A 27,788-nucleotide genomic window follows, 5' to 3' on the forward strand; every position below is an offset into this window, starting at 1 on the left:
CATTGGTGGAGAATGTGGAACTAACTAAAAGTGTGAAATATTTTCCTTGTTTAACTTTACATGTGGAGCCTAATCTGAAAAGAATTGCAGTCATGATCCCGAAGATATTGCAGTTTAGATATCAGTAAATGTAGCGAATATCGAACATAAAACCAACTTCACCGCGGTCTCGCTACTCCAGTAGTCTTCTTTTCTGGATACTCTTTTACTCCCACCCAAGTAGCGAGATTGTTGAGTACTTTTACGCCGACTACAATTGTTATAATATTGAAGAAAAATTAGTTTTAATCGAGTACAGAATTTGACTACTTTATCACTTCTGCAAACATAAAAGCATGTTTTCCGTAACTAAAGGACTCCCGGTAGAATACGAAACTAACTACATTTGCAGTCACAGATACAAACGCCTTACCGTGCCGCAAATGCCTCCTCCTGTTAGTGACTAGAAAGTGGTTTCCATTAACGGCGTTGTGCTGCGTTGTTTTCAATCGTAATTAAACCCACGATTGTAATGTCTACTGACCGCTGCAGCCTGATCGAATAATGGCGGCGCCTCTCCATCCTTTTGACTTCACTCGCGCCGCGCGCCGCGTCCTGATTGGAGGGCAGTGTGGCTGCCCGATCTGCGGACGCATGCGCACACTGGTGTTCCGTGTACGTCACTATTACGATCTGTATAAGTAATGGGAAGTTCGGCTTAATTAACTGATCCGATTCTTTCCAACTGTCCGTTGTAATGAATAGATTCTAAAACCGATTCTATGATTCACTTTTTTTTTTCGTCTTTTTTTGCGCCTTTTTGCGTGATGAATGTGCGCATGCGTCCACGAAACCACCTTTTCTGGCACTTCATTATTACGCATGCGTAATGTACACTTGCGTGATTCAGGGCGTGGACGTCGTGTATCATCATTCATTGGTCACGTATTGTGAGATGGGTCATTGATGTTTATATTTTCTGTCTGAGGATTTTGAGCTGCCAAACCAGATGGAGATACAGCTGGTCAGCAGGCTCTCTATGGTGCCTCGGTAGAAAGTGGTGAGGAAAGGTGTGCTCTCTTCATCTTGCGCAGGAAATGCAACCGCTGCTGAGCCCATTTCACCAGCGAAGTTGTATTTGGTGAGCAGTCCAGGTTTCCAGTTATCTGCACACCCAGGAATTTGATGCTGCTGACCACCTCCACGGCATTGTTATCCTTGACGAGTGGTGAATGACTGGGCTGTTTTCTCCTGAAGTTGATGATAATCTCCTTGGTCTTCTCCACATTCAGCATCAGGTTGTTATCCCTGCATCATCCCACCAGTTGCTTCACCTCCTCTCTATAGGGCAGGTCGCTGTCGTTCCTAATGAGACCCACCTCTGTTGTGTCATCCGCGTATTTTATGATGTGATTCGAGGCAGATGCAGCACAGCAGTCGTGTGTTCACCTTCCTCAGGGTTTTCCGGACATCAGCCACGTTGAGGCTCAGTGCTTTTTCATCAGGGTGAGGATTAGCATTTCTTGCAAATCTGCCGAAAAAACTGTTGAGTTTATTCAGCAGATGTGGGTTGTTGTCACACCGTGGAGGAGCAGCCTTGTAATCTGTTATCGCCTGAATCCCCTGCCACATCCGCCTGGTGTTACTAGGGTCGCGGAAGAGATTTTGGATCTTCCCCTCATGAGCACGCTTTGCTGTTCTTACAGCACGGTTGAGGTTGGATCTCGCTGTTCTGAGTGCAGTCTCATCACTCGACTAGAAAGCGATATGCCGTACTTTTAGCTTCTCACGTACCTCTTGCGTCATCCACGGCTTCTCATTGGCCCTGGTGGTGATGTTCTTCATGAGACAGATGTCCTCTGTGCATTTTTGGATGTAGGCACACACAGATTCAGCATACTCCTCCACATTAGTGTGCTGATTATCAGTGGCAGCAGCTCTGAACATGTCCCAGTCCGTGTGCTCAAAACAGTCCTGTAAGGCTTCCATTGCTCCCTCAGGCCAAACCCTCACCTGCCTTACAATGGGTTTTCCTCTGGTCAGCAGGGGCCTGTATGCAGGTATTAGCATAACAGAGAGATGATCTGAGGAGCCAAGGTGGGGGAGGGACAGCTCTGAAAGCATTCTTTAGGTTTTTGTAGGCTAAGTCCAGTGTGTTGATTCCCCTGGTTGCAAAATCCACATATTGCTGGAAATGGGGGAGAACTGTTTTCATGTTAGCCTGATTGAAATCTCCTGCTACAATGAAAATGCCCTCTAGATGCGTGGCTTGCAACTCAGTGATGGTCTGATAAAGAAAATTCAGGGCCTCCTTTGTGTCCGCACTGGGGGGATGTACACAGCCATGGGGATAATAATGGTAAATTCCCTGGGCAAATAAAATGGTCTGCATTTTACAGTAAGCAGCTCTATATCAGGAGAGCACTGACTTGAGATCGCTGCTGCATCGTTGCACCATCTGTTGTTAATATAAATGCATAAACTGCCTTCACGGGATTTACCGCTAAGAACTTGGGTCCTATCCAGCCAAAATGTTGTTAGCCCTTGCAAGCTAACCACATCATCGGAAACGCCCGAGTTCAGCCATGTCTCCGTCAGGATCATAGCACAGCAGTCTCTCACCTTTCGTCTTGTGGTTAAATCCAGCCTTAGTCCAATTTGTTTTCCAGGGAGCGGACGTTAGCGAGCAAAACAGATGGAAGCGGTGTTCTGCACGGGTTAACCTTTAGCCTAGCCATTAGCCCACGCCGACAGCCCCGCTTGCGCTTCCTGTCCTGTCGCACCGCCTTCGTCTCCTCCTGCGCCGGTCTGTATGGGAAGGGAGCTCCGCTGCTGCCTCGGCCACAGGCTGTAGCAGTCCAAAGCTGCGTAGCTCCACCAGGGTGTTTGGGTTCATGGCATGAAAACTGCTCGATGTTCGATGTTATCGTGAGCTAATGCAGCCGCAGCCGAACAGGGCGCCGCCATCGTGGAAGAATACAGTCAGAGGCTGGCTGCAGACATCAGGCCCCATGCAAGACACAGAGCAGAGTACACAGAGGCCCTTTCCTTGTCTAGGGACACAAGTGGAGATGTCTGTGTTGGTGGGAAATGACAGAATTGGTAGCATTCCTGCACATTTATTGTTTGGGAACATATAAAATATTTAATTTTTAGGAGGCTACATGAGAGTGTTATATATTGTAGTTTATTTCCAAAATTTTGTATGAACATTGTGCAAGCATCTTAACAAGAATAATTTTGATCGCATGAGCTTTAATTGTGGTTAGTTTTTTGAGTCTTCTTAAAATGTTATGAAACTTGTCATATTGAAGACAAAGGTACATCAATTTCTCTTTATTGCACAGCATTTAAGTGTACTATGTTGGCTACAGTTTACTAAAAAGGGTTTGAATTGCATTCTTTTTAGTTATTTTTCTACAACCCATTACAAGAAAGACTAAGACTTTTTGAAAATAATAAACCAAGATGACAGAGAGTCATCAGTGGCTTAATGGTTAGGGAAGTGCGCTTGTAATTGAAAGGTTGCTGGTTTGAATCCCTGACCATCAAGGTACCACCCCCAAGCACTACTCCCTGGGTGCTGAATGGGCTCTTTGTACGTCAGCTTTCGTGTTCGTGGAAATGTGGCTTGCTCGTTTCCAGTCTGTAAGAAATGGCATCATTTTACACGCGAAGTTTACAGGACCTGCCCAAATTACGATCAGCGACGTTCGTCTTTGTGAATCCTCCTCTAAATCACCTACAAGTAAATTAGAGAAGGGCTTTAAGATGTATGCCTCTTCTTACTTCCATAGATATGAAGGTGAGTTTTGTATTCTTTTAACTTTGTGGCTAGCGTTAGCTATAGCTTATCATTAACATTACTCCCGGACAGTGTTATTATATGTATGTGCTAATGAAGTATCTATGATCATCCCTAGTCTTTCTAGCAGAGAATGCCTTACTTAATATGTTCCATATGTGTGATAAGTACATACTGCTTTACTCTGTGTTTGCTATTCTTAGTGTCAAACAGGGACAGGGCAACAGGAGAGGTTGCTGTACGGGCGTTTTGCTTCAGATCTATGAAGAAGCACGATAAAAACCATAGTGAAAAAGTAGGGCAGTAGTGGTAATTTGTCAGAGTTCGAGTTCAACAGTTCTAAAAGATTTCAGTTCAAGCTGTTCAATGTTCAAATTTGTTTTGCGTGTGCAAACTACGGCCATGTTCCATTTGGCCTTTGTGTTATTAAGGGTCCAAAGCACGTAGTGCTATGAACCTTATTGTTTTTGTTAGGGATTTTCTTCTTTTTTTTTCTTCCCTAAAACTGAATGCCCAGCCTAAACCGTAAGACCTAGGCTTACCAAATTTGGCAGCAAGATGTCAATTCCTACCCACTACTCAGGCCCTCCGACCCGTCCCTGTCAGTCAGATGGGGGTGCTGTAGCGTTTTGGTCGATATCTCCTGACCCGTTGGTCCTACAGTCAAAATTCTTTTTTCCCCAGATACAGACAGGCATCTCCTACCAACTTGCCATTTGGACTATGAAACTACACCTGGGTAGATTTTTCGGTAATTTTGCATAATTTGCAAATACTAATTAAGCCTTAAAGTCCAAGCTTGTCCTACCAAATCAGACAAATGAGGTATCAATCGAATTAGAACTCTAAGCTGATCAAGAATTATTAAAAAAATTCAGACATTTGTGTAGCCTACGGCCATTAGCAACGCCCAAACAATGCCCAAATTTGGCCCATTTTGGTCTGACTGCTATAACTTGGCCGTGCCTTGGCCTACCTCGACCAAATTTGAAATCCTAACTCCCGACACCATTCTGGGGACACGGTCCAAGGCGGGCCGCATTTCGTCCATAGGGGGCGCTACAACTAAAAACTGCCAAAATCTCCTGACTACCTTGGCGAATCCAACTGAAATTTGGCACATATGTTCTAGGTCCCAGCCTGAGGTCAGTCACCTACAATGGCAATCATAAGTCCTAAAAGAGTGGCCACAATCAGCCAATCAAATTCAAGCAGCCATTTGACAGGCTTATCGATTACCAATCCAAACCAAATTGTGATGGCATATTTGTCCTCTGACCCTCAGCCCTCCTTGTAAAGGACACCTCAGTAGGCCAAATGGTGGCGTAATAGCGCCCCCATCTGCATTTCTGCCTATTTCTCCAGAACTGCCAAGCCTACAGTTGAAATTTATTGCCAGTCCAATTGACTATGTCCTGATGAATTCAACTGCATATAGAACTTGGTTCTACATCTTTGTGTTTTTGCATGATTTATATTTGTCTGAAAACAGGTCATTTTGTTAACCTCCTAGGATTTTCGCCCAACCTACTTAAATCTGGTGTCAATTAAATCAGGAGACAGTCCTGTTAAAGATTTAGAGAAAAAACTGACTGTACTGGTGCCTCGCTCATTTCAATCAGACAGCTATATCTATGCTTCAGCCTATCATTACCAAATTTCTCTCACTAATGTAGGGCTGTACCACAGAGAGACTCTCCAAATTTTGTGTCGATCGGTCAAACGGGAGCGCTACGGCCACTGTTTATATATGTCTAAGATCCCCCTAGGCTAATTGAGCTAAAATGAGTTACCAGATCAGGTAGGAAGGTGTCTACCAATCTCACCCATCTTACCCACAGCAGCGGGTGGCTCAGTGGGCTAAGCTTGTGTGCCTGTAATCAGAGAACTGCTGGTTCAAACCCAGCTTCGGTGGGTATTTCAGCTAGGTATCCTGATGCGCACAGCGTACTCTCTGACATCAACTGACCTGTTACGCCTGCACTAAAAGCATCTCCATCCTAATTTCTGCCTACTACTTAGACCATCTCACTGAAACCAGTCCTGCTCTGTCCTACACCTCCTATCCCGTTAGACCTATGCTCAATCTCCATCCTGTTATGGCAGTCTAATTCTGTCTGACTTTCTACTACCCTGGCCGCCGGGTTCTCTGCCGTTATTCCTCTACTGTCCTACCAGTCCAATCATCCTACGCTTTGGACCCGTTCGTAACTGCCTGCAGTTTCTTTTGTTGTTCTTGCATGTGTTTTATGGTGCATTCAAATGGTGGTGTGTTTACAGTGTTCATCAGATGAGTCCATATGATTGGCCCCCTTCTGTCGTATTCACGACATTGGATGGCAAACTTTTCTGAAAACTCAGAGCTCACGACCTCACATACACGACTTCCCATGTCATAATCACGAGTTCCATTTGAATGCAGCATTAGAATGCCATTTTAAGGAGAGCACTCCATCTCATGCCAACAGTTCATAAGCCAAATCTAACAATATGTAATGACTGAAAATGATCTGTCAACAGATAATCCTCCGAGACGCAGTTCCTGTAATTATGGTGCTGTGCAGATGCTCATGTGTGATTGGCACTGCCATGTTCAGCCATATAATTGCTCTGCTGTTCCAGACAGCCCACATCTCCCAGCTCAGTGTGCCAGTGGTTCCCCCTGTTCAGAGCTGTACTGAATCAGAGCAGCAATGGCACAAACCCTGTACAGCTGTAAGTTTGCACGTGTATGACCAGCTTCATACAGGATAGTTCAGTTAGATGTATGCCATACTATAATATTTAACAGCTAACTCTGACCTCCGTTTAATCTAATTAAATCCTCTCAAATATGAGAGTATAGTATCTCCAGTCATTTAACATGTTTTTCCCCCATTTGAATTTAGATCTCACAGTGAAGACTTTGACTGCACCATGTCTCTGTTCTCGATTTCGCAGGGTATAAAACCAGGTCCTGTTGGCAAGATGGTTGTAGTTAAGCCTGTATAAGGTCCAGTGTGTAAAGGAGGATTACAGTAAATATTAGTTGCTGTCAACGCATAACAATTTCATGTTTTGCTGCCTCGCATATTGTATTGTCAAGTCAAATACCTGTGTGATATGTTTTATTCAAAGGAGGACTCTCTTCAGAGGAATGATTGGCCCTCTTCCTGACCTGTCAGTGCTTCGGGTGGCAGAGGCATACAGTGACTTAGATCCATTACATACGCCAGTAGTGACAACCATGGGGATGAGTACAGTGAAACCACTTGTGGAATCTGAATTTGGACCAGTGCAGAGGGGAAGTGTACTGTCCTATCAGCAGCCCAAACTCCTAACACGATGCATAGTTACATGAGAATGCTCCACCTTGTCCATGTCTTCCCCTTGATGCCCATCATCTGTCACCAACAGAGTGTGCGTGGGTATGCACTGAAGAGCACTGGACCAGAGCCGTTTTCAGGTCTGGCACATTCTGAGGCAATCCAGGATACCCTCATCAAGATTTAGGGAGGTGTGCCATGTGAGAGGTCACAGTACTGCCAAATCTCTTGCAGAGCGAATGATCAGGGGCACTAAACAAACTGTTGAAATGAAGAGAGGTTCGGAAATGGAGAGTCAGGCAGCAAAAGAATATGCCAAGTGTAACAATGTGAATTATTCACCTTGTGGTCTAGTAATTCACCCTGAAGCTCCATGGCTGGGCACCTCAGCAGATGGCCTTGTTTATGACCCCAATGAAACGCCGTCATTTGGTCTGGTTGGAATGAAATGGCTGGGCACCTCAGCAGATGGCCTTGTTTATGATCCTAATGAAACCCCGTCATTTGGTCTGGTTGGAATGAAATGGCTGGGCACCTCAGCAGATGGCCTTGTTTATGATCCCAATGAAACCCCGTCATTTGGTCTGGTTGGAATGAAATGGCTGGGCACCTCAGCAGATGGCCTTGTTTATGATCCCAATGAAACCCCGTCATTTGGTCTGGTTGGAATGAAATGGCTGGGCACCTCAGCAGATGGCCTTGTATATGATCCCAATGAAACCCCGTCATTTGGTCTGGTTGAAATGAAATGCCCAAACGTAAAGTGTTATGTTGACTGCAAGTAATTGCACTTGTCAGATGGCAGTTTTAAACTAAGGAAAAGCCATGCTTACTACTGGCAGGTACAAGGCCAACTTCTTATTACTGGTCTAAGTGGTGCGACTTCTTCGTTTGGATAGAGGAGGATTTCTTTGTTAAGTGACTAGATTCAGATATAGAAGTTCAAGAAGTAATTAGACAAAAGTGTGATAACTTCTATTTTAATATTTACATGTCAAAGTACCTCTCAATGAAACGTGCACAGCATAACGCATGAGCTTCTCCTACTATAACAGGGGTTGGCAGTCTAATCCAGAAAGGGCCGGTGTGTATGCAGGATTTTGCTACAGCTCCCTAATTAGATTATTGATTTGAGGACTGATTGGCTGAAGAGTTTGAACGGCTGACCTAAAGATTATCCCGAAAACCTGGATACACACCAGCCCTTTGCAGATAAGATTGGCCACCGCTAGTTTATGAAATGATGTTTAGCTGCATGGAGAGTTAAAGAATCATGCTGGCAAGTTTGCACTGGTAAAGTAAAATTTACCAGGCACACGGAAAAGGGAGACACGGAGGAAACACCCACAGGTGACACGAAGGGGCCAGGAGTGAACGGATGAGGAACAGAGGGACGAGGAGCAGACACAGGCGGGACGAAGTGAGGAGGAGCAGACACAGGCGGGACGAAGGGAGGAGGAGCAGACAGGGGAGACCAGACAGGCAGGGATGGAGGGCAAAGAGGAGCCCGAAGGAGTCCAGGCGGGCGACGGGCAGCGGCCGGAGGGGCCGCAGGTGGAAGGGAGGCCGGAGCCGGAGGGAACGCCACGGGGGGCGAGGGAACGGGAGGAGGGAGAGCCGGAGGGGACAAGGAGGGAGCAGGAGGGATCACCGGCGGAGGCAGGCAGGAGGGGGAAGCCGGAGCAGGAGGAGGGGAAGCCGGAGCCGGCGAAGGCGCCATCCGACGCTCCGCCCAAGTAGGGGGGCCCGGAGGTGACCGACACGGAGCCGGCACCGAGGAACCGGGAGAGGGCCCGGAGGCGACCGCCGACCCGACGGTGCAGGCCCCGCAGGCAGCCACCGAGCCACAGCCAGGCGCCGAATGGGCGAGCCAGGGGGCAGGGCGGGCGGGAACCGGGCCCGACACCTGTGTCCCCTCCCCTTACGGGAAACTGACAGGCGGGGTCCCAAGGGGTGTTGGTCCCGGCAGGACAAGGGAGGGGGAGTCCATCGGGAGGTCCCCGAGGGGTCCCATTCAAGCTCCTCCTCCTTACTGGAGAAAGGAGCTGGGACCTGGTTGTCCAGGACCTCCTCGGGGACTGGGTCTAGTGCTGGGGGTTCAGGAGTTCTTCCTCCTTGGGAGACGGCCAGCGAGGACGTGGGTGGGGTGGCTGCCTGTGGTGCAGCGTCAAACACAGACAAGCAGGGCAGGACAGACGAGCAGGGCTGGACGGACGAGCAGGGCTGGACGGGCAGGATGGACGAGCAGGGCTGAACGGGCAGCAGGGGGCGCCTCGGTGGGCACCTTGGGCGTGCGGCCAGCAGGGGGGCGCCTCGGCAGGCACCTCGGGCGTGTGTCCAGCAGAAGGTGCCTCGGCGGGCACTGCCGACACGTGGCCAGCAGGGGGTGCCTCGGCGGGCACCTCGGGTGTGCGGCCAGCAGGGGTCGCCTCAGTGTTATGTTGACTGCAAGTAATTGCACTTGTCAGATGGCAGTTTTAAACTAAGGAAAAGCCATGCTTACTACTGGCAGGTACAAGGCCAACTTCTTATTACTGGTCTAAGTGGTGCGACTTCTTCGTTTGGATAGAGGAGGATTTCTTTGTTAAGTGACTAGATTCAGATATAGAAGTTCAAGAAGTAATTAGACAAAAGTGTGATAACTTCTATTTTAATATTTACATGTCAAAGTACCTCTCAATGAAACGTGCACAGCATAACGCATGAGCTTCTCCTACTATAACAGGGGTTGGCAGTCTAATCCAGAAAGGGCCGGTGTGTATGCAGGATTTTGCTACAGCTCCCTAATTAGATTATTGATTTGAGGACTGATTGGCTGAAGAGTTTGAACGGCTGACCTAAAGATTATCCCGAAAACCTGGATACACACCAGCCCTTTGCAGATAAGATTGGCCACCGCTAGTTTATGAAATGATGTTTAGCTGCATGGAGAGTTAAAGAATCATGCTGGCAAGTTTGCACTGGTAAAGTAAAATTTACCAGGCACACGGAAAAGGGAGACACGGAGGAAACACCCACAGGTGACACGAAGGGGCCAGGAGTGAACGGATAAGGAACAGAGGGACGAGGAGCAGACACAGGCGGGACGAAGGGAGGAGGAGCAGACACAGGCGGGACGAAGGGAGGAGGAGCAGACAGGGGAGACCAGACAGGCAGGGATGGAGGGCAAAGAGGAGCCCGAAGGAGTCCAGGCGGGCGACGGGCAGCGGCCGGAGGGGCCGCAGGTGGAAGGGAGGCCGGAGCCGGAGGGAACGCCACGGGGGGCGAGGGAACGGGAGGAGGGAGAGCCGGAGGGGACAAGGAGGGAGCAGGAGGGATCACCGGCGGAGGCAGGCAGGAGGGGGAAGCCGGAGCAGGAGGAGGGGAAGCCGGAGCCGGCGAAGGCGCCATAAGACGCTCCGCCGAAGTAGGGGGGCCTGGAGGTGACCGACACGGAGCCGGCACCGAGGAACCGGGAGAGGGCCCCGGAGGCGACCGCCGACCCGACGGTGCAGGCCCCGCAGGTAGCCACCGAGCCACAGCCAGGCGCCGAATGGGCGAGCCAGGGGGCAGGGCAGGCGGGAACCGGGCCCAACACCTGTGTCCCCTCCCCTTACGGGAAACTGACAGGCGGGGTCCCAAGGGGTGTTGGTCCCGGCAGGGCAAGGGAGCGGGAGTCCATCGGGAGGTCCCCGAGGGGTCCCATTCAAGCTCCTCCTCCTTACTGGAGAAAGGAGCTGGGACCTGGTTGTCCAGGACCTCCTCGGGGACTGGGTCTAGTGCTGGGGGTTCAGGAGTTCTTCCTCCTTGGGAGACGGCCAGCGAGGACGTGGGTGGGGTGGCTGCCTGTGGTGCAGCGTCAAACACAGACAAGCAGGGCAGGACAGACGAGCAGGGCTGGACGGACGAGCAGGGCTGGACGGGCAGGATGGACGAGCAGGGCTGAACGGGCAGCAGGGGGCGCCTCGGTGGGCACCTTGGGCGTGCGGCCAGCAGGGGGGCGCCTCGGCAGGCACCTCGGGCGTGTGTCCAGCAGAAGGTGCCTCGGCGGGCACTGCCGACACGTGGCCAGCAGGGGGTGCCTCGGCGGGCACCTCGGGTGTGCGGCCAGCAGGGGTCGCCTCAGTGTTATGTTGACTGCAAGTAATTGCACTTGTCAGATGGCAGTTTTAAACTAAGGAAAAGCCATGCTTACTACTGGCAGGTACAAGGCCAACTTCTTATTACTGGTCTAAGTGGTGCGACTTCTTCGTTTGGATAGAGGAGGATTTCTTTGTTAAGTGACTAGATTCAGATATAGAAGTTCAAGAAGTAATTAGACAAAAGTGTGATAACTTCTATTTTAATATTTACATGTCAAAGTACCTCTCAATGAAACGTGCACAGCATAACGCATGAGCTTCTCCTACTATAACAGGGGTTGGCAGTCTAATCCAGAAAGGGCCGGTGTGTATGCAGGATTTTGCTACAGCTCCCTAATTAGATTATTGATTTGAGGACTGATTGGCTGAAGAGTTTGAACGGCTGACCTAAAGATTATCCCGAAGACCTGGATACACACCAGCCCTTTGCAGATAAGATTGGCCACCGCTAGTTTATGAAATGATGTTTAGCTGCATGGAGAGTTAAAGAATCATGCTGGCAAGTTTGCACTGGTAAAGTAAAATTTACCAGGCACACGGAAAAGGGAGACACGGAGGAAACACCCACAGGTGACACGAAGGGGCCAGGAGTGAACGGATAAGGAACAGAGGGACGAGGAGCAGACACAGGCGGGACGAAGGGAGGAGGAGCAGACACAGGCGGGACGAAGGGAGGAGGAGCAGACAGGGGAGACCAGACAGGCAGGGATGGAGGGCAAAGAGGAGCCCGAAGGAGTCCAGGCGGGCGACGGGCAGCGGCCGGAGGGGCCGCAGGTGGAAGGGAGGCCGGAGCCGGAGGGAACGCCACGGGGGGCGAGGGAACGGGAGGAGGGAGAGCCGGAGGGGACAAGGAGGGAGCAGGAGGGATCACCGGCGGAGGCAGGCAGGAGGGGGAAGCCGGAGCAGGAGGAGGGGAAGCCGGAGCCGGCGAAGGCGCCATCCGACGCTCCGCCGAAGTAGGGGGGCCTGGAGGTGACCGACACGGAGCCGGCACCGAGGAACCGGGAGAGGGCCCCGGAGGCGACCGCCGACCCGACGGTGCAGGCCCCGCAGGTAGCCACCGAGCCACAGCCAGGCGCCGAATGGGCGAGCCAGGGGGCAGGGCAGGCGGGAACCGGGCCCAACACCTGTGTCCCCTCCCCTTACGGGAAACTGACAGGCGGGGTCCCAAGGGGTGTTGGTCCCGGCAGGGCAAGGGAGCGGGAGTCCATCGGGAGGTCCCCGAGGGGTCCCATTCAAGCTCCTCCTCCTTACTGGAGAAAGGAGCTGGGACCTGGTTGTCCAGGACCTCCTCGGGGACTGGGTCTAGTGCTGGGGGGGCAGGAGTTCTTCCTCCTTGGGAGACGGCCAGCGAGGACGTGGGTGGGGTGGCTGCCTGTGGTGCAGCGTCAAACACAGACAAGCAGGGCAGGACAGACGAGCAGGGCTGGACGGACGAGCAGGGCTGGACGGGCAGGATGGACGAGCAGGGCTGAACGGGCAGCAGGGGGCGCCTCGGTGGGCACCTTGGGCGTGCGGCCAGCAGGGGGGCGCCTCGGCAGGCACCTCGGGCGTGTGTCCAGCAGAAGGTGCCTCGGCGGGCACTGCCGACACGTGGCCAGCAGGGGGTGCCTCGGCGGGCACCTCAGGTGTGCGGCCAGCAGGGGTCGCCTCAGCAGGCGGCAGTGCGGCGGCAGCAGCAGCGGGCGGTGCCGCGGGCAGAGCGGCAGCAGCAGCAGGCAGGTCTGGAGCAGGCAGGTCCGGAACTGCCCCTTTAAGGGCTCTAGGGACCCGGGGAATAGCGTCCCTTACTGTGCGTATCCCTCCATGGCCCAGGCGCGCCAGCCGGTAGTTATATGCCTCCAAGGGAGGTGGCAGCTCGTCGGTGGGGCTGGCAGCGGGATCCTTCCAGGTGAGCGGGGACTTCCCTCGCCCAATGGCAGGGATGACCGCGGAGCGTAGAGAGCAAGCCCCCACGAAGATCGTCCCTTTTTCCCTTGCGCCTCTTCTTTCGCCAGCCCAGACAGGTAGGTTGAGGCGGGGTTACCTCTGTGGGGGCGAGCAGCTGGAGCCGCTTCTCTTTCACCTTGTCGACAAGCCGCTGGAGGTTCTGCTATCGCGTGTTTTTCCGTGCACGGGGTTACCTCTTGTAGCAGGGTCCAGCTTTGGTCTGCCAGGGCGAACAAGCCGGGGTCCTCTTGGATCTCCGGTTGCTCGCGCCAATACATCACCTCATGCAGCAGGAGGAGCCAGGGATCTTCCTCCTGCTGCGGTGCGTAGTTTAGGATATTCGTCATTATGTCACGCTCGCAAGCTGGCGAGCCGGGAAGCAGGCGAGTGGAGCCGAACTTATGGGTAAACGGGGTTTATTCAGGGCAGAATGGCAACAAACATCAAACATGACATGACACCACAATAATGGATCTGGGAGACAGTGGGAGACGCGGACTAATATACACCAGACAAATCAAAAGGAACAGGACACAGGTGATGACAATCCGGGATTAACATGAGGTAACGAGGTGGGTGTGGCACACACGAGGATCGGACGGAGCTGGGCGTGACAGCAGGGGTGTCAAACTGCAGTCCCGGAAGGCCAGAGCCCAGTGTAGCTTAGTTCTTTCCCTGTTCCACCACAAATTATTCAGCTCAACAGCTATGTGGTAATTAGCACAAGAAGTTGAATCAGGTGTGTTAATCAAGGGGAAACCCAAAAATGTGCAGGGCTCCAGCCCCCCAGGACTGGAGTCTGACACCTGTGTTTTAAATGAAATCTGTATTCATTTGCATTACTTATCCCATGCCCTGACAAGAGGTTTATTTTGAAAATTCATTAGCAAGCAAGCCACTGTAAAAAATTCATTAATGCTTCCAACAATCGATAGGGGTATAACAGAATCAAACAGTTTATTCTCCTTCACCTTTCAGTTTACATGCTCCACATGCAGTCTCAGACATGCAATTTTCTGTGTCTGGAGGACATTGTGTGCTGGCATCTGTCTTTTTTTGTTGAGAAAAGCTGGACAGTACACCTTTGTCAACCATGATGGCCATGTCTGCTGTAAGAAGGTCAGCTAACCCTGATCTCCGAAAGAGTTCTGTGTCACTTATTGACCCCTCATAGAGTGAAAAAACAAAGGTCACTGCACCATGGGGGGGGCATCCCAATCAACGTTTTCATTGTGCAGTGAGACTTGTATGTAGAGAACATCTCACTTTGGAGGAGAGGAGAGGATGGAGTTTGGCACCTGAGCTCAGTGCAATCTACTATTACCTGAGTATCAGGAAAGTCTTTGAAGTCATCAGGGAGGTGAGCTGTAACATCCTCAGCATCCATCCAGATGCACACAGAGCCCAAGAGAGTGTATAAGTAGCTGGACCATGAAGAGATAATGTGGCTTACAGTGGGAGGTTGGATATTAAATCGTTTGCCAAGTCCCTCTCCTTAAGACCAGCAGACAGGTACATTAGGAACAGGAACAGCTCGTCCACTGGTTGCAACGACAGCCTCTGGTGAGAAAAAAAGCAAAAAACATTGTCATGCAAGATGTTTGTGAAACTAAATATAAGCAGTATCGTCCGGCTATCACACGTGCATTTATAAATGTGGATTTTGTGCAGGGTCCCTGTAAATACATGGGGGAGAATTAAAACTTGAGATGGAAAATATTAAGAGAAGGGATAAACGTAAGACACTAATAAATGATAAATGGATGTGTAATCGAAATCTATCAAATATTAGGATGTGAATTGTTTCTATTAATAAATGGACATACTTTTACTATCATAATACTGTTGTATAATTCAAATTTACAATATAAAGTTTGACTAACAAGTAATTCCTGTTTGTTTCTTCTCAAAAACTTTAATGCACAAAGAATAAATGTATTCTAGGATAAGCTGCAAATACAAACCATGTGTGTTGGACGGACATCAGATCCTGCTTCGTTCCTCCTCTCAGCAGCTTTGGCCCTTGACGTGCAAATCATTTTGTGTACAGACGGCTTAATCAGTTCCCAAAAAAACATTAAGTGACGGTAACTTCAAAATCTATGGGAACAGAACACAGAATAATATAGTATATTGTTTATAATATTATTCACAAATGAATTAAACTGTGATTTTGTGTAACATAGCTAGCATTGTATTAGCTTACCTTGTGTAGAATCGAATGTCATCGTCGGATCCGGCGAATCTTTGTAATCCAAAAGTAGATTTAATTTTGAGTTCCTGGATCTCTTTCTTTAACACTTCTATTTCGTCTTTTAATGTAATGTTTTCGTTTACTGCCATGTCCAGGACAGCAGGTTCAGGGAGAGAACAATAGTCATGATCGACAGCGGAATTGCATTACATAGGCTGCTTATCTGCTGCTGGCTTGTCTGGCTCAGGCCTACTTACTTGGTCCCATACACTGAGTCTTGGTGTAATGGAGTAATCGTTCCACTGAAATTATACTGGAACAGCTCCTTTATTTAACCTCCTTTTCCCCTCAGATGTATTAGGCTGAATAATCTGATCTGGAGCGAAGTGCAAACTGCAGACTTTGCTGTGACAGCAAAAACTGTTGTATTTGTCATAGTTAGCATTAGCATTTTTCCCCAAAGAAATTAATGAGTGGTCCCCATAAAGACATGTTTACCCAATGTGTGTGTGTGTGTGTGTGTGATTGTATGTATGTATGTACCAGGCTCCAGCTAGGCCTAGATGATGTACAGATGTACAGTTCATTGGGTTCTGGGTCTGTCTAGCATACCAGGTCACCCCCTCTTGTATTTGTTACCCCCTTTGAGGGTAGATAGCCAGGGTTTTGCTCTCTTATATTGTCTAGATAGCTGTGGGGGGGTTATGGGCAGAGGAGGGCTGTTATTTCATTTGGGGTCGTTGCCAACCCCGGGCCTGGGTAGACTAAACAAATAACTCTTGGTCTTAAAGCTTTTTGAAGCTCTCAGTCTAATGTGCAATAAGTTGTATGTATTATTTTGTTATTTTGTTTCTGTATTAAACATAAAATTTGTACTGCATCAGGAATCTTTTAGTTGGTTAATGTTACGGGTTGGGCATCCTCAAGTAGACGCCGTAACACTGTCATTGGTGGAGGCCATGAGCGAATCAGGAGGGCTCTACCCATGCTCTCTGACAGAGCTCACTTCATTAATCTCACAGAAGAGCAGCTGTAATCAGTCCACGCTCCTTACCTCCTCCTCCTGCTCTCTGACAGAGCTCACTTCATTAATCTCACAGAAGAGCAGCTGTAATCAGTGCATGCTCCTTACCTCCTCCTCCTACTCTCTGACAGAGCTCACTTCATAAATCTCACAGAAGAGCAGCTGAGCAGTGACAATGCTGCAGGATTCCTCTATCCTTAATGATGCCAAAGAAAATGTTCAGGTCGACTTGTAGGCTGCTGTATCATACCAGCACATAAATTTCTCACTTCTCTTACGGTTCCATTTGCCATCATATTTTCTAGTAATTTTTCCACTCTACTACACTATTAACATGGAAGGATTTAAAAAAATATATAATCAGGATTTTAGAGAGGAAAAAAAACTTATCACAGCATTTATGGCCATTATATACATAAAATGATTATTATCGTTCCCTTTCTGCCCTAAAGTTCATTCCCTTCTCAGTGAAGCCCCTGATGCCATCTGTCAGTAGTGACCAGGTGGCCATTTGCTTACTAGCTGTCAGCCGCTGTCCTGCGCTCTCCTCCCGCTGCCCTGGGGCTGTACTGCTCCTAGTCTAGGGTTAGGGATCGACAGAAAGGAAAGGGAAAGGGTATGGGAATGACAAGACAAACGGGAAAAGGGAACACGAGAAACTAAGGGATCTTTTTTTGTATTTTTATATCTATTCATGGACACTTCTAAAACACCAGGTGCAACAGGACTTCAGGAGTGACAGTGGCCAAAACAACAAACAAAACACATCTGGCGAACACGACCCAAATCTAAGCTAACCCTAAATGTAACAAAAGGAGGAAACAAAAAGAACAACACTAAACCCTGACTCCCTAACCAAACAACCACAACACAAACATATGAAGCAAACACACAACCAAGGGGGCGAGCAAAAGAATAGTCGGTAGTCAGGTGAGAGATCAAAGAAACCAGAAAAGCAATCAAACCAAAGCGAAAGTACATAAGGGGTAAAGCGAGAAATCAGGAACCAATAAACCAAAACCGTCATGCACAATAATCTAAACCAATAAGCAAACCAATAATTCAAAATTAATGAGCAGATCTCCCGAGATGTACCAGCTGTGGCCTTTTCTTTTCAGGAACCGGAAATGACATGCGGTGCATCGGGCAAGTAGTGGGCGGGGTCTGGACAGGGAGGCAGAGCAAGGGTCGAATGGCGGACAAGCTGCTGATGACAAGGCCTGTGGGCGGAGCGGAAGATGCAGCTGCACATAACAAATAATAATAATAATAATAATAATAAGTTCAAGTTACTTTATTGGTACCCGAAGGTAAATTTTGTTTGCAGTATAGAGTCTACACACAAACCCAAGTAGGAGAAACAAAAAACACATGTCACACATCACTCATTATACCACAATACGGGGTCCATCCCTAACAATAAACAGTAAAAACACAATTATCAGTAACAAATAATAATAATAAAAGAACAAAATCCTAACAATAAAAATAGCTATAACTTATAACTTATTCCTCAGTGTAATGGCTGTCGGAATAAAACTGCTCCTGTAACGTTTTGTCCTGCACCTGGGAATTATGAACCTGCGACCAGATGGAAGAAGCTGAAACTCAGTATGTAATGGATGAAAAATGTCAAGTAATACTGAGCTGGTTATGTGCTGTATTTGTCTCATGTACAGAGTCTCCAAGTTTGCCTGTGGTTCACCAATCAGCCTGCCAGACCACTTAATTATTTGATTGAGTGAGTTTTTATTTTTCACTGAAAGATTCCCAAACCGAGCCGCTAACCCAAACGATAAAACTGATTCAGTAAAAGCCTGATAAAACAGGCTCATGATGGATCTATCAATGTGGAAGCGGCTCAGTTTCCTCAGACAGAACAGGCGCTGGTGCCCCTTTTTACACACAGCTTCACAGTTCAATCCAAACATGAGTTTTGAGTCTATAATCATTCCCAGGTATTTGTAGGATTGTACACAGTTTGACCTTTGATTAAAGTCCTTTGTTTTGCAAATGGATTTTTCCTGAAGTCAATGAGCATATCCTTTGTCTCAGACACGTTTAGCTGAAGGTGGGATACCTTACACCACTCGACAAAGTCGCTGATGAAGGGACCATGACCAGCTTCACTATCTTGGAGCAGACTAACAATAACTGAAAGCAGAGCAGAGGAAAAGTCAACAAAAAATATTCTGGCATGAGAACAATTTCTATCCAAATGTTTACAAAGTAAATGAAGCAAGGTGACTGTGGTGTCCTCCACCCCCCTGTGAGATCTATAAGCAAACTGCACAGGGTGAAGTAGGTGCTCCGGGATTGTCCATGTAGGCAGCCGTGCAGTGGAATCGTGGTGCAGGTTGTTGTCCTGGGGGAACCAGGTCTCTTCCAATGGTGTCATCTCGTAATGTCCAGGTGATGGATGCTGGAGCCCTTTCAGCCGGCTGCTCACACAGGAGGGGAAAGAGGCCTAATGTGGGCGAGGTGATTTCCACACCTTCTTCATCCAGCGTTATGCTGCATCCCAACTTGTTTGACAGGACAGGCGTCATTAAGGAGAAATGTGTGTGTGACTTTTCATCCATCCTGCAGGGCAACTGGAAGTGGGAGTGTTTCACGCAGAGTTTGTTGCAGGTCTGATGAACCCACAACCATAGCCATGTTGTTACTTGTGGGGGCCCCCAGTATGTCTGTTGATCACGTGAAGGCAGATCTGGTTGCCCCTGTGTCCACTAGGAAAGCCAGTTGCCTCCCAGCCACAGAAACACACATCATTGGGTCAGTCTTCACACACCAGGTTAGAGCGAGGAATTGACCCTCTTCTCTGGCCCTCCCCCTCGCACCTTCAGGCATTCTGCTGATCAGCTCCCCAGGAAGGAGAATGGGGCTGATCCTGATCCCACGGGATCCTGTTGTTCCGCTGGCCTCTGCCTCCTCTTCCTCAGAGTGAACAGTCTTTCCTCCAGTGATCAGCTCTTCCGCACTGGAAACACCCTTGCTCTTCGTCTTGCCCTTGTCTGTTCATGCCTCGCCCCAGTCCACCTCTACCTCCTCTTCCTCGGAGTGAACAGTCCTTTCTCCAGTGATCAGCTTTTCCACACTGGAAATACCCTTGCTCTTCGTCTTGCCCTTGTCTGTTCATGCCTCGCCCCAGTCCACCTCTGCCTCCTCTTCCTTGGAGTGGACAGTCTTTCCTCCAGTGATCAGCTTTTCCGCACTGGAAACACCCTTGCTCTTCGTCTTGCCCTTGTCTGTTCATGCTTCACCCCAGTCCACCTCTGACTCCTTTTCTTCTGAATCTTCCTCTGCCTCGGCCTCGGTTCTGTGGACCACCTTGATTGTAGAACTGGAGCTGGGCCATCATCAGCTGCTGTTTCTGCTTCTCCCCATGCTCTTACAGGGTATTCTCAGCATGAATGGCATGGCGGCGAATGTCATCTAGGGTCGCTAGGCTGCCATTCAATGCAGGTGATTTCCACCATTTGTTGGATCTTTGGCTTCAGTCCAGCAACAAAGAGAGTCTTCATAGCTGCTTTACGCTGTTCCTGGTTTTCAATGCCTGAATAATCTGACATGGCTTGTTCCAGGCGATGTTCCCATTGAGTGACAGACTCCCCTTCTAGTTGCTTCTCCTTGTGGATCTTTCCCCAATCCGGGTTCATTCTGTACTTTTCCTTTATTCTGTTTCCCAGGGCGATCCACTTGGCTTGGTACTCAGCAGCGTCTCGTCTGCCTCCCAGGAAGTCGACTCGAACTGCTGACCACTCCCCCTTCAGTTTCTGACGCAGTACCTGGACCCATTCGGTGCCACTTCATAGTTGATTGATGACATCCAGGTTCGTTACTTCTTTCCAGAACTGATTTCCTCCAACTTCAAGTGGATCTGGGAGAGAGTTGACCACTTCCTTCACCTCAGCCAGGTCCCAGTTGCGTTGGACGTACACCATTCTCTGTACTCCATCAACACCAGGGCCCCTTGGGTCAGGCATTTCCACCAAGGGGTACTGGCATGTTGGGGGTGCCGGGACTGATCCCACTCTCTCTCTCTCTCTCTCTCTCTCCTGCAGCCTCTGACTTTGGGTGTGTCCGAAATCGCGCACTTGCGCACTTTAAGTGCGCGATTTTAGGGCGTAGTGCGTTCACACTGACAACCAAGCCAAAATTAAGTGCACTGAAAGTACCCGAATGGTGCACTGAAAACGGCCAGAAAACGCAGTGCAGAATGATGGACACTACTCGCATGCCACTAAACGGACGCCATTTTGGCTACGTAGCGGAAGGGGAGTGACTTTCGGCAAGTTTTTATTGTTAAATTAAAGGCGGACAACACAGACACGTAAGCCCAAGCAGAGACAGCTGCTTCATATAAATCTAAGTAACGTTAGTAAAATTATTTTACTGATGTATACTGCGGTGTGTAGCCTGTCACTCTGACGACAGTTATAATTTGTTTGAGTTTGCGATTATATCGACTTAGAAGAGAGTTTGCACACGTAAATGTTAGCAGTTTTTTAGCCGGTTAGGCGGTAGTACATAGGCTATATACACGCAAATAAAACAAGGAAATTCATTGTAAACAAAACAAGGCAGATATTTTGGCGCGCTGGAGAATCGCGATCAAATGCTAGTCCGTCACTTCCGGTAAGTGCAAAACGTGTTAGTTTTGCACTTAACCCTTGGAACGACATTAGTGTTCATTTAGGATAGCACTTACCCATGGTGATGTGCACTACAGAAGGAAGTGCGCACTACGCACTAGATCTCAGTGCACTGACGCAAGTGCGCGATTTCGGACACACCCGTTATATTGGAGAAAAAACAGTTATGTGTGATTATTGAAAACAAAAAAGTAAGTCACTGAAATTAGACCACAAAACACATTCATGACATTTGTGTACAAGAATTTTGTGACCTGGATCTTGTAGTGTAGAGGTTTTACTTCAAAATGATGTGACAATCTCACTCACTCATTTACAGAAAACACATTCATTTAAATTTTCTAAGACACTTTGTTTAGAAAGGCCATATGCGAGGAGGTGGGAATGATCATGAATAATGCTGTAGTTCACACCAGAGAAGACAAAGACCCACATAATGAGCTGTATAATTACCCCTTTCAGTCAGGTATGGGACAGAGGAAAGTGCTACAAGAAAATAATTTGGGGACAGAAACATATTTCTTTCTTTGTGGTTTATTTGGCATGCGTGTCCCGATGTGAGGTGCAGGTGAAGGCAACGGTGATGCAGACATTCCTAAAAACAAATTAAAAAATGTTAGCATCTCAAACATTTACACCCGATATGTTTGTGCTAAATAGCCATTACCGATAGCAGTGTTATAAGCTAACCAAAATGGAGCCAAATATATATTAGCAACCATAATCTAAAGCTATCCAAAACTAGGTTAAATACATTAGAACATTTACAAACATCTGTAAACTTCATAAGGCATTAGCTTAGCCACCAGGAAATAACATGTTTGCTACATAAGGCAGCATGTTAGCAGAGTTATCTACATGCTACACCAAACTATGTAAATGGCATTGAAAGCCAATGTTTCACATAAGTTGACAAAAGTTAGCTGAAGTGAGGAAAATATTTACTAATATTAGTTTAATATTATCAGAATAAGAGTTATATAAGACTTAATAACTTAACCCATTGTCATAGCAGTTTGCTGTGTGTGTTTGTAATGACAGATCCGGGGAATACTGACTCAGACGCGGACTAAATACACGGAACAAGTTGAACATAACTGGCAACAGGTGAATACAATCGGGAATTAACACGAGGTAACGAGGGGGGCGTGGCACACACGAGGATCGGACGAGCCAGGCGTGACAGTTTCTTACCTAAAGAAGGCTACATTTCTTACTAAAAAAATTAATTATTATAGAATGTTTTTATAAAATGTAATAAAGATGATTCAGAAAGCTAAAAGGCTGAACTATTTTATGTTTGACTCATGTTTTTTTTTATTGTTTATTATTTAAAGAGTTTAATTTATATTGTTTGTCCACTCAAGGTTTATAGGGATTTTAAGAACTATTTAGTTAAATTACTTATTGAGTAATTAAGTTACTTTTCAGACACAGTAATTATATAAGTATTTTAAATACAACATTAAGTAATTAGTAATTAATTACTTTTTTAAAGTAACTTACCCAACACTCAATGAGACTAACACCTGCATGGAGAGTCAGCTTAAAGAAGAAGAAAGACACAGTATGGCCTGTCCATTTATAGAAGACCCTGTGGAGGAGGGTGCACGAATAATTCAAAGGGCATTCAGACCACCAGCCCCAAGGGTCTTTAGGGACAGAATAAACCCTCTTGCCTTCTCAGATGAGTATCTGTGGGAGGAATATAGGTTCAGCAGACCCAGCATAGTGTACCTTTGTGTCCTGCTTGAACCACACCTCAGCAAATCCACACGGCCCTGACCACAGTGCAGTCTGTCTGTATTGCACTGCGCTTCTTTGCCAGTGGGACATTTCTCTGCAGTGTTGGTGATGATGAGCATCTGGGTATGCTGTGAAATAAGAAGGGTGTACCTTGTTCTGAGGCAATTTCTGGACATCTTTGTCACCTTTCCTGGTGTTACATCCGCGTGTCTATGTGCGTGTATGCATTTTTCCCTTTCAGATCCCGTTCCGCAAGTCTGCCCATCTGGTTCCAGATTTTCCACTTCTCACCATGAAAGCAGTGGCAAAACTGGATGGACTAGTTGTCCTTGCGTCATTCCCGTTTCCCGCCTCTCCAATTAGGGACTATAAAAGACGCCTCACCACCCCATCGGAGAGCTTTTTGCTCGTGCTCTCTGTCTTTGCTTTTGCGCAGTGGAGATTTCTTTAAGACTGCAAGGGAAGCTCAGCTTCCCCTATAATGTCACAAAATTAATGGTCAAATTATGTACTATTGTATTAACATTTTATTGACTAAAAATGCATTAGGAGACGTTCATCTCAAAGACGAGTTCGTTCAGAATCAGTTAGATATAGCAGGTCAGCTGACTTGATTTTCTTCTCATACATTCCCGTAGCGTCACAGTGCATTTCCCCGTTGAAGCCCAGCGTCCATTGACTTCAATGCGGCTGCTTTGAACGTTGTTTTTTTAATTCTTTGAAACTAGATGGTCATTGGATAAACGCTGCGATTATGTCCCGCCCACGGATGCTCAGCGTCTCTGGGGGTGAATGAGGAGCAAATGAGGAATGGGCTGGCCTGGACTCCGAGCTTCTGCGTGATGATTGGAGGGTCTGTCGAAAGATTGCATCTCCTTTTGACTGACAGCGATTTTGTACTATAAGGAATCGCTGAAGCTATTCGCGCTCAGTCCCATCGCGGATTTCTCAAGTTCAGTCGAAATAAAAACTGCTGAAACCTATTTCTTTATATTTGCTTGCCGAAATTGCTTGATTCTTGAAAAGGAATTCTTGAAAAGGAACTTAGGGCAGAATTTACTTTTAAATAAATAGACAATTTTATGATGTAGGCCGAAAATGAGCTTCCCCTATTTGACAGACCAGTAGCCGCCACTGCTTTTGCGTTTACTTATTGTATTTCTGACCTACTGTTACGACCTATTTTTGGCTCTCTCGCGCTTTTGGATTTCGATTTGGTTATTCGGCTTTTGTGTTTGTTTACCCGTGTTTTGACTACTGGTTATCGACTATTCTTAGGATTACGGATTGGATTTGGCTGATCTGTGTAAATACTGTATATACAGTGGTGTGAAAAAGTGTTTGCCCCCTTTCTGATTTCTTGTTTTTTTTGTATGTTTGTCACACGTAAATTTTTCAGATAATCAAACTAATTTACAAATTAGACAAAGATGACACAAGTAAACACAGGGAATGCTGTAACACCGCGAGATCTCGACGAGAACCACGGCAGTATCGAACATGGCGGCGCGCAGCTGATTACAAACATTTCACTCATCGGTTTTCTCTTCGCCAGCTCATCTCTAGACAGCTTTAAAGGTAATAAAAATACAGTTCAGTTGTACCTGTAAGAACTTTAGCACCCTGGAGCACAGTGAAGACCTGAATTGTCACATTTCGCGGAACACGAACTAGGGAAACAGGCGAAGGACAACAGAATAGGAATAAAATAAAAGGATTTAAGGGGGAAACACAGGGGCATAACAAGGGAGACACTACACGACAAGGCACGACACTGTAATGACTGAACTAGGCAAACAGACTCTGACGTGGACTAAATACATCGAACTAGGACAAACAATTGAAAACAGCTGTAAAACACTGGGCATCGACATGAGATTAACGAGGGGGGCGTGGCACAAGAGGAGTGGCACGATCGGGGCGTGACATGAACAATTTAGAAAATTTTATAGACGAGTGTTTCGAGCAGATTACTATGGGGAAAACAGACAAAACATCGACTCCCTCCAGCAGTAAAAGCACCTTGTCCGTCAAGAGAAGCCGCCCCGAAGACTCCCCAGAAGCAGCTTCTCCAAGCACCATCGACATGACGGACATTTTGGAGTCGATAGATAAAAGACTATATAGCTTAGATGCGCGTCTGTCGCTAATGGAAATTCTCCATAAAGAGTTTCAGGCTTTGCCCGAGTCAGTAGAGTTCAGCCAGCAGCAGGTGGAATCACTCGCTGCAGAAAATGCGACTCTCAGGGAATTGGTAAAATCCCTCACAGATGGAATGCAGCATGAGAGACAACTTAGTATTTTCAGGCATCCCGGAGAAAGTAGACGAAGACCCAGAAACAACGGTAAAAGAGTTAATTCAAACTCACCTAAAACTACCGGAGGACACAATGAAAACCATCAACTTCCATCGCGTACACCGTCTAGGATGGAGGCGACCCGACGGATCCAGAGCCAGACCAATCGTGGTCAAATTCGAGCACTTTAAACAGAAAGAACTGGTTAAAAGCCGCGGTCGGGAATTGAAAGGAACGGACTTCAGCATCAACGACCAGTTTCCGAAGGAGATCCTGGAGAGAAGGAAGATCCTGTTCCCGATAGGGAAAAAGTTAATCGAAGGACTTACCAGAAGTCTCACCATGTATTCTCTGGGAAGCAGGAAAGGCAGTAATGAGAGGAAAAATAATATCTTACTGTACACATGAAAAAAATAAAGAAAAAACATATGTTGCAGAATTAGAACAGAGGATTAAATCACTAGAAACAGCGTATGCTTCCTCACCGCAAGAGCATATACTTAGCAACCTGAGAAAACTAAAATTGGAATTTAATGAATTAAATGATAAGAAGACACAATTTCTGGTAAACAGACTGCGTTTGGAAAACTTTGAACAAGGCAATAAATCTGGGAAATTCCTTGCTAACCAGTTAAAACTCAATAAAGAAAAAACAACAATATGTTCTATTAAAGACTCGACGGGGAATGTAACTGATGATCCCGAACAAATTAATAAATCTTTTAAAGAATTTTACAAAGCTTTATACTCATCACAGAATAATCCATCTAATGATGACATCAACAATTTTCTTAGCAATATAAATCTGCCAAAACTAAATGATGAACAAATTAAGGTTCTAGACTCTATCAATATCTGAATTCAATGAAGCCATACAATTTCTACCAAATAATAAAGCTCCAGGTCCAGATGGTTTCCCAGCAGAATTCTACAAAGTGTTTTGGCCAACGCTAGCACCTGTTTTTATCAGAATGGTTACTCAGATTCAGAACGATCACACGCTATCTTCAAACATGAACTCTGCCAACATTAGCCTGCTTCTAAAACCTGGTGAAGACCCAACACTAACATCCAGCTATCGCCCAATCTCACTGATAAATGTAGATCTTAAAGTAATTTGCAAAGTTCTTGCCAAAAGATTAGAAAAAGTCACGCCATTCCTTATACATCCCAACCAAACGGGTTTTATCAAGAGTAGACACTCAGCCAATAATACACATAGGTTAATAAATGTTATAGACTACTGCTTCATTAACAAATTAGAAACCACACTTATCTCTCTAGATGCGGAGAAAGCATTTGACAGAGTCAACTGGAAATTTCTATTTGCAGTTCTACACAAATTTGGATTTGGGTCATCCTTCATAAACTGGATCAAAACACTATACTCCTCTCCAAATGCATGTGTTAGGACAAACGAATTCATTTCCCAAAGCTTCCGTTTGCAGAGGGGCACCAGGCAGGGCTGCCCGCTCTCTCCCTCGCTTTTTGTTATCTTCATTGAGCCACTAGCAGCAGCAATTAGACAAAATGTAGATATTAAAGGAATTCAAACAGAAAAAAACAGACCATAAGATAAGCCTTTATGCAGATGACGTATTCAGGGGCGGATTACCGCACAGGCTAGAAATGGCTTAAGCCTAGGGGCCCCACGTGTGCCAGCCTGCAAGGGGGCCTCCATTGGCGTGGAGCGGGGCTGGGCTGGGTTGGGGGGCCAACAGACTACTATAGCCTAGGGGCCTCTGTACACCTTAATCCGCCCCTGGACGTATTACTTAGGAATTCACCAACCTCTCTTCTGAAGACAATATCACTTATAGATAAGTTCTCATCTATATCAGACTACTCCGTCAACTGGAGCAAATCAACAGTTTTGCTTTGAATTGTAGTTTCCAAAACACAACTACTACTCCTTTAAAGTCAGGTAACCTTAGATACTTAGGCATAAAGTTTTCCACCAGGCTCTCAGATCTAGTACAGATGAATCCTATTCCTTTGTTAAAAAAGGTGGAAGAGGATCTTCTGCGTTGGAAATCTCTACCTATATCACTCATTGGAAGAGTTGCCACCATTAAAATGATGGTCCTGCCTAAAATCAATTACTTGTTCTCAATGATCCCTAATAAACCCTCTATGGCTTGGTTTAAATCACTAGACACAAGCATCTCGTCATTTTTATGGAAAAACAAACCATCACGAATAAGCTTCAAAACTCTGCAAAAAGCCAAAGGTAATGGTGATCTAGAATGACCAAGTTTCTATCGCTACTTCTTAGCCAACAGACTGCAGTATATATCAATTTGGATCAAATCAAGCCTGGTAGATAGTCCATGGCTGGACTTAGAACAAGCAATCTGCGGAGAAGTAAAATTGTCTGATCTGCCTTTTATAAGTCCTACCATTAAGCTTTATAAGTGTTTTAAGAGCCTTAGTATTAACACCTCATTAATAGCCTGGTGGGAATTTTTAAAAATAACTTTGTCTCCACTTATCCCCTGCAAATTAACACCCATTTGCAACAATCCAGATATTTACTGAAAAAAGATAACATTGAACTTTCCCTTATGGCATGATAAAGGGATTAGAAATCTTGAACATGTTATTCAAAACAGGAAATTTATTTCATTCGACAAACTAGTCTCAAAATACGGAATTAGCAACAGTAAATTTCTTGAGTACCAGCAACTGAAGTCCATTATTCAGGCAAGGTTCAATTTCTTGACTAACTAAAGA

General features: G+C 46.8%; 2 protein-coding genes across 3 annotated transcripts in view; one reads left to right on the forward strand and one right to left on the reverse strand.

The window, feature by feature from the left end:
- Positions 1–27,788, forward strand: part of LOC111844380 (uncharacterized) — a 560,559-nt gene that overhangs the window by 514,764 nt on the left and 18,007 nt on the right. The gene's annotated exons all lie outside the window — the stretch shown is intronic.
- The window catches only part of LOC111861089 (uncharacterized), a 155,519-nt gene that overhangs the window by 3,350 nt on the left and 124,381 nt on the right, over positions 1–27,788 (reverse strand). Inside the window, exon 1 of one of the 2 annotated variants that reach the window (XM_072710441.1) lies at positions 413–542. The gene's annotated coding sequence lies outside the window, so the exon portion shown is untranslated. Of the gene's footprint in view, positions 1–412 lie in introns of those variants that run through there. The other variant, XM_072710442.1, reaches the window with a different exon arrangement.

Source organism: Paramormyrops kingsleyae, chromosome 4 (genome assembly GCF_048594095.1).
Source record: "Paramormyrops kingsleyae isolate MSU_618 chromosome 4, PKINGS_0.4, whole genome shotgun sequence".
NCBI classification, from domain to species: Eukaryota; Metazoa; Chordata; class Actinopteri; order Osteoglossiformes; family Mormyridae; genus Paramormyrops; species Paramormyrops kingsleyae.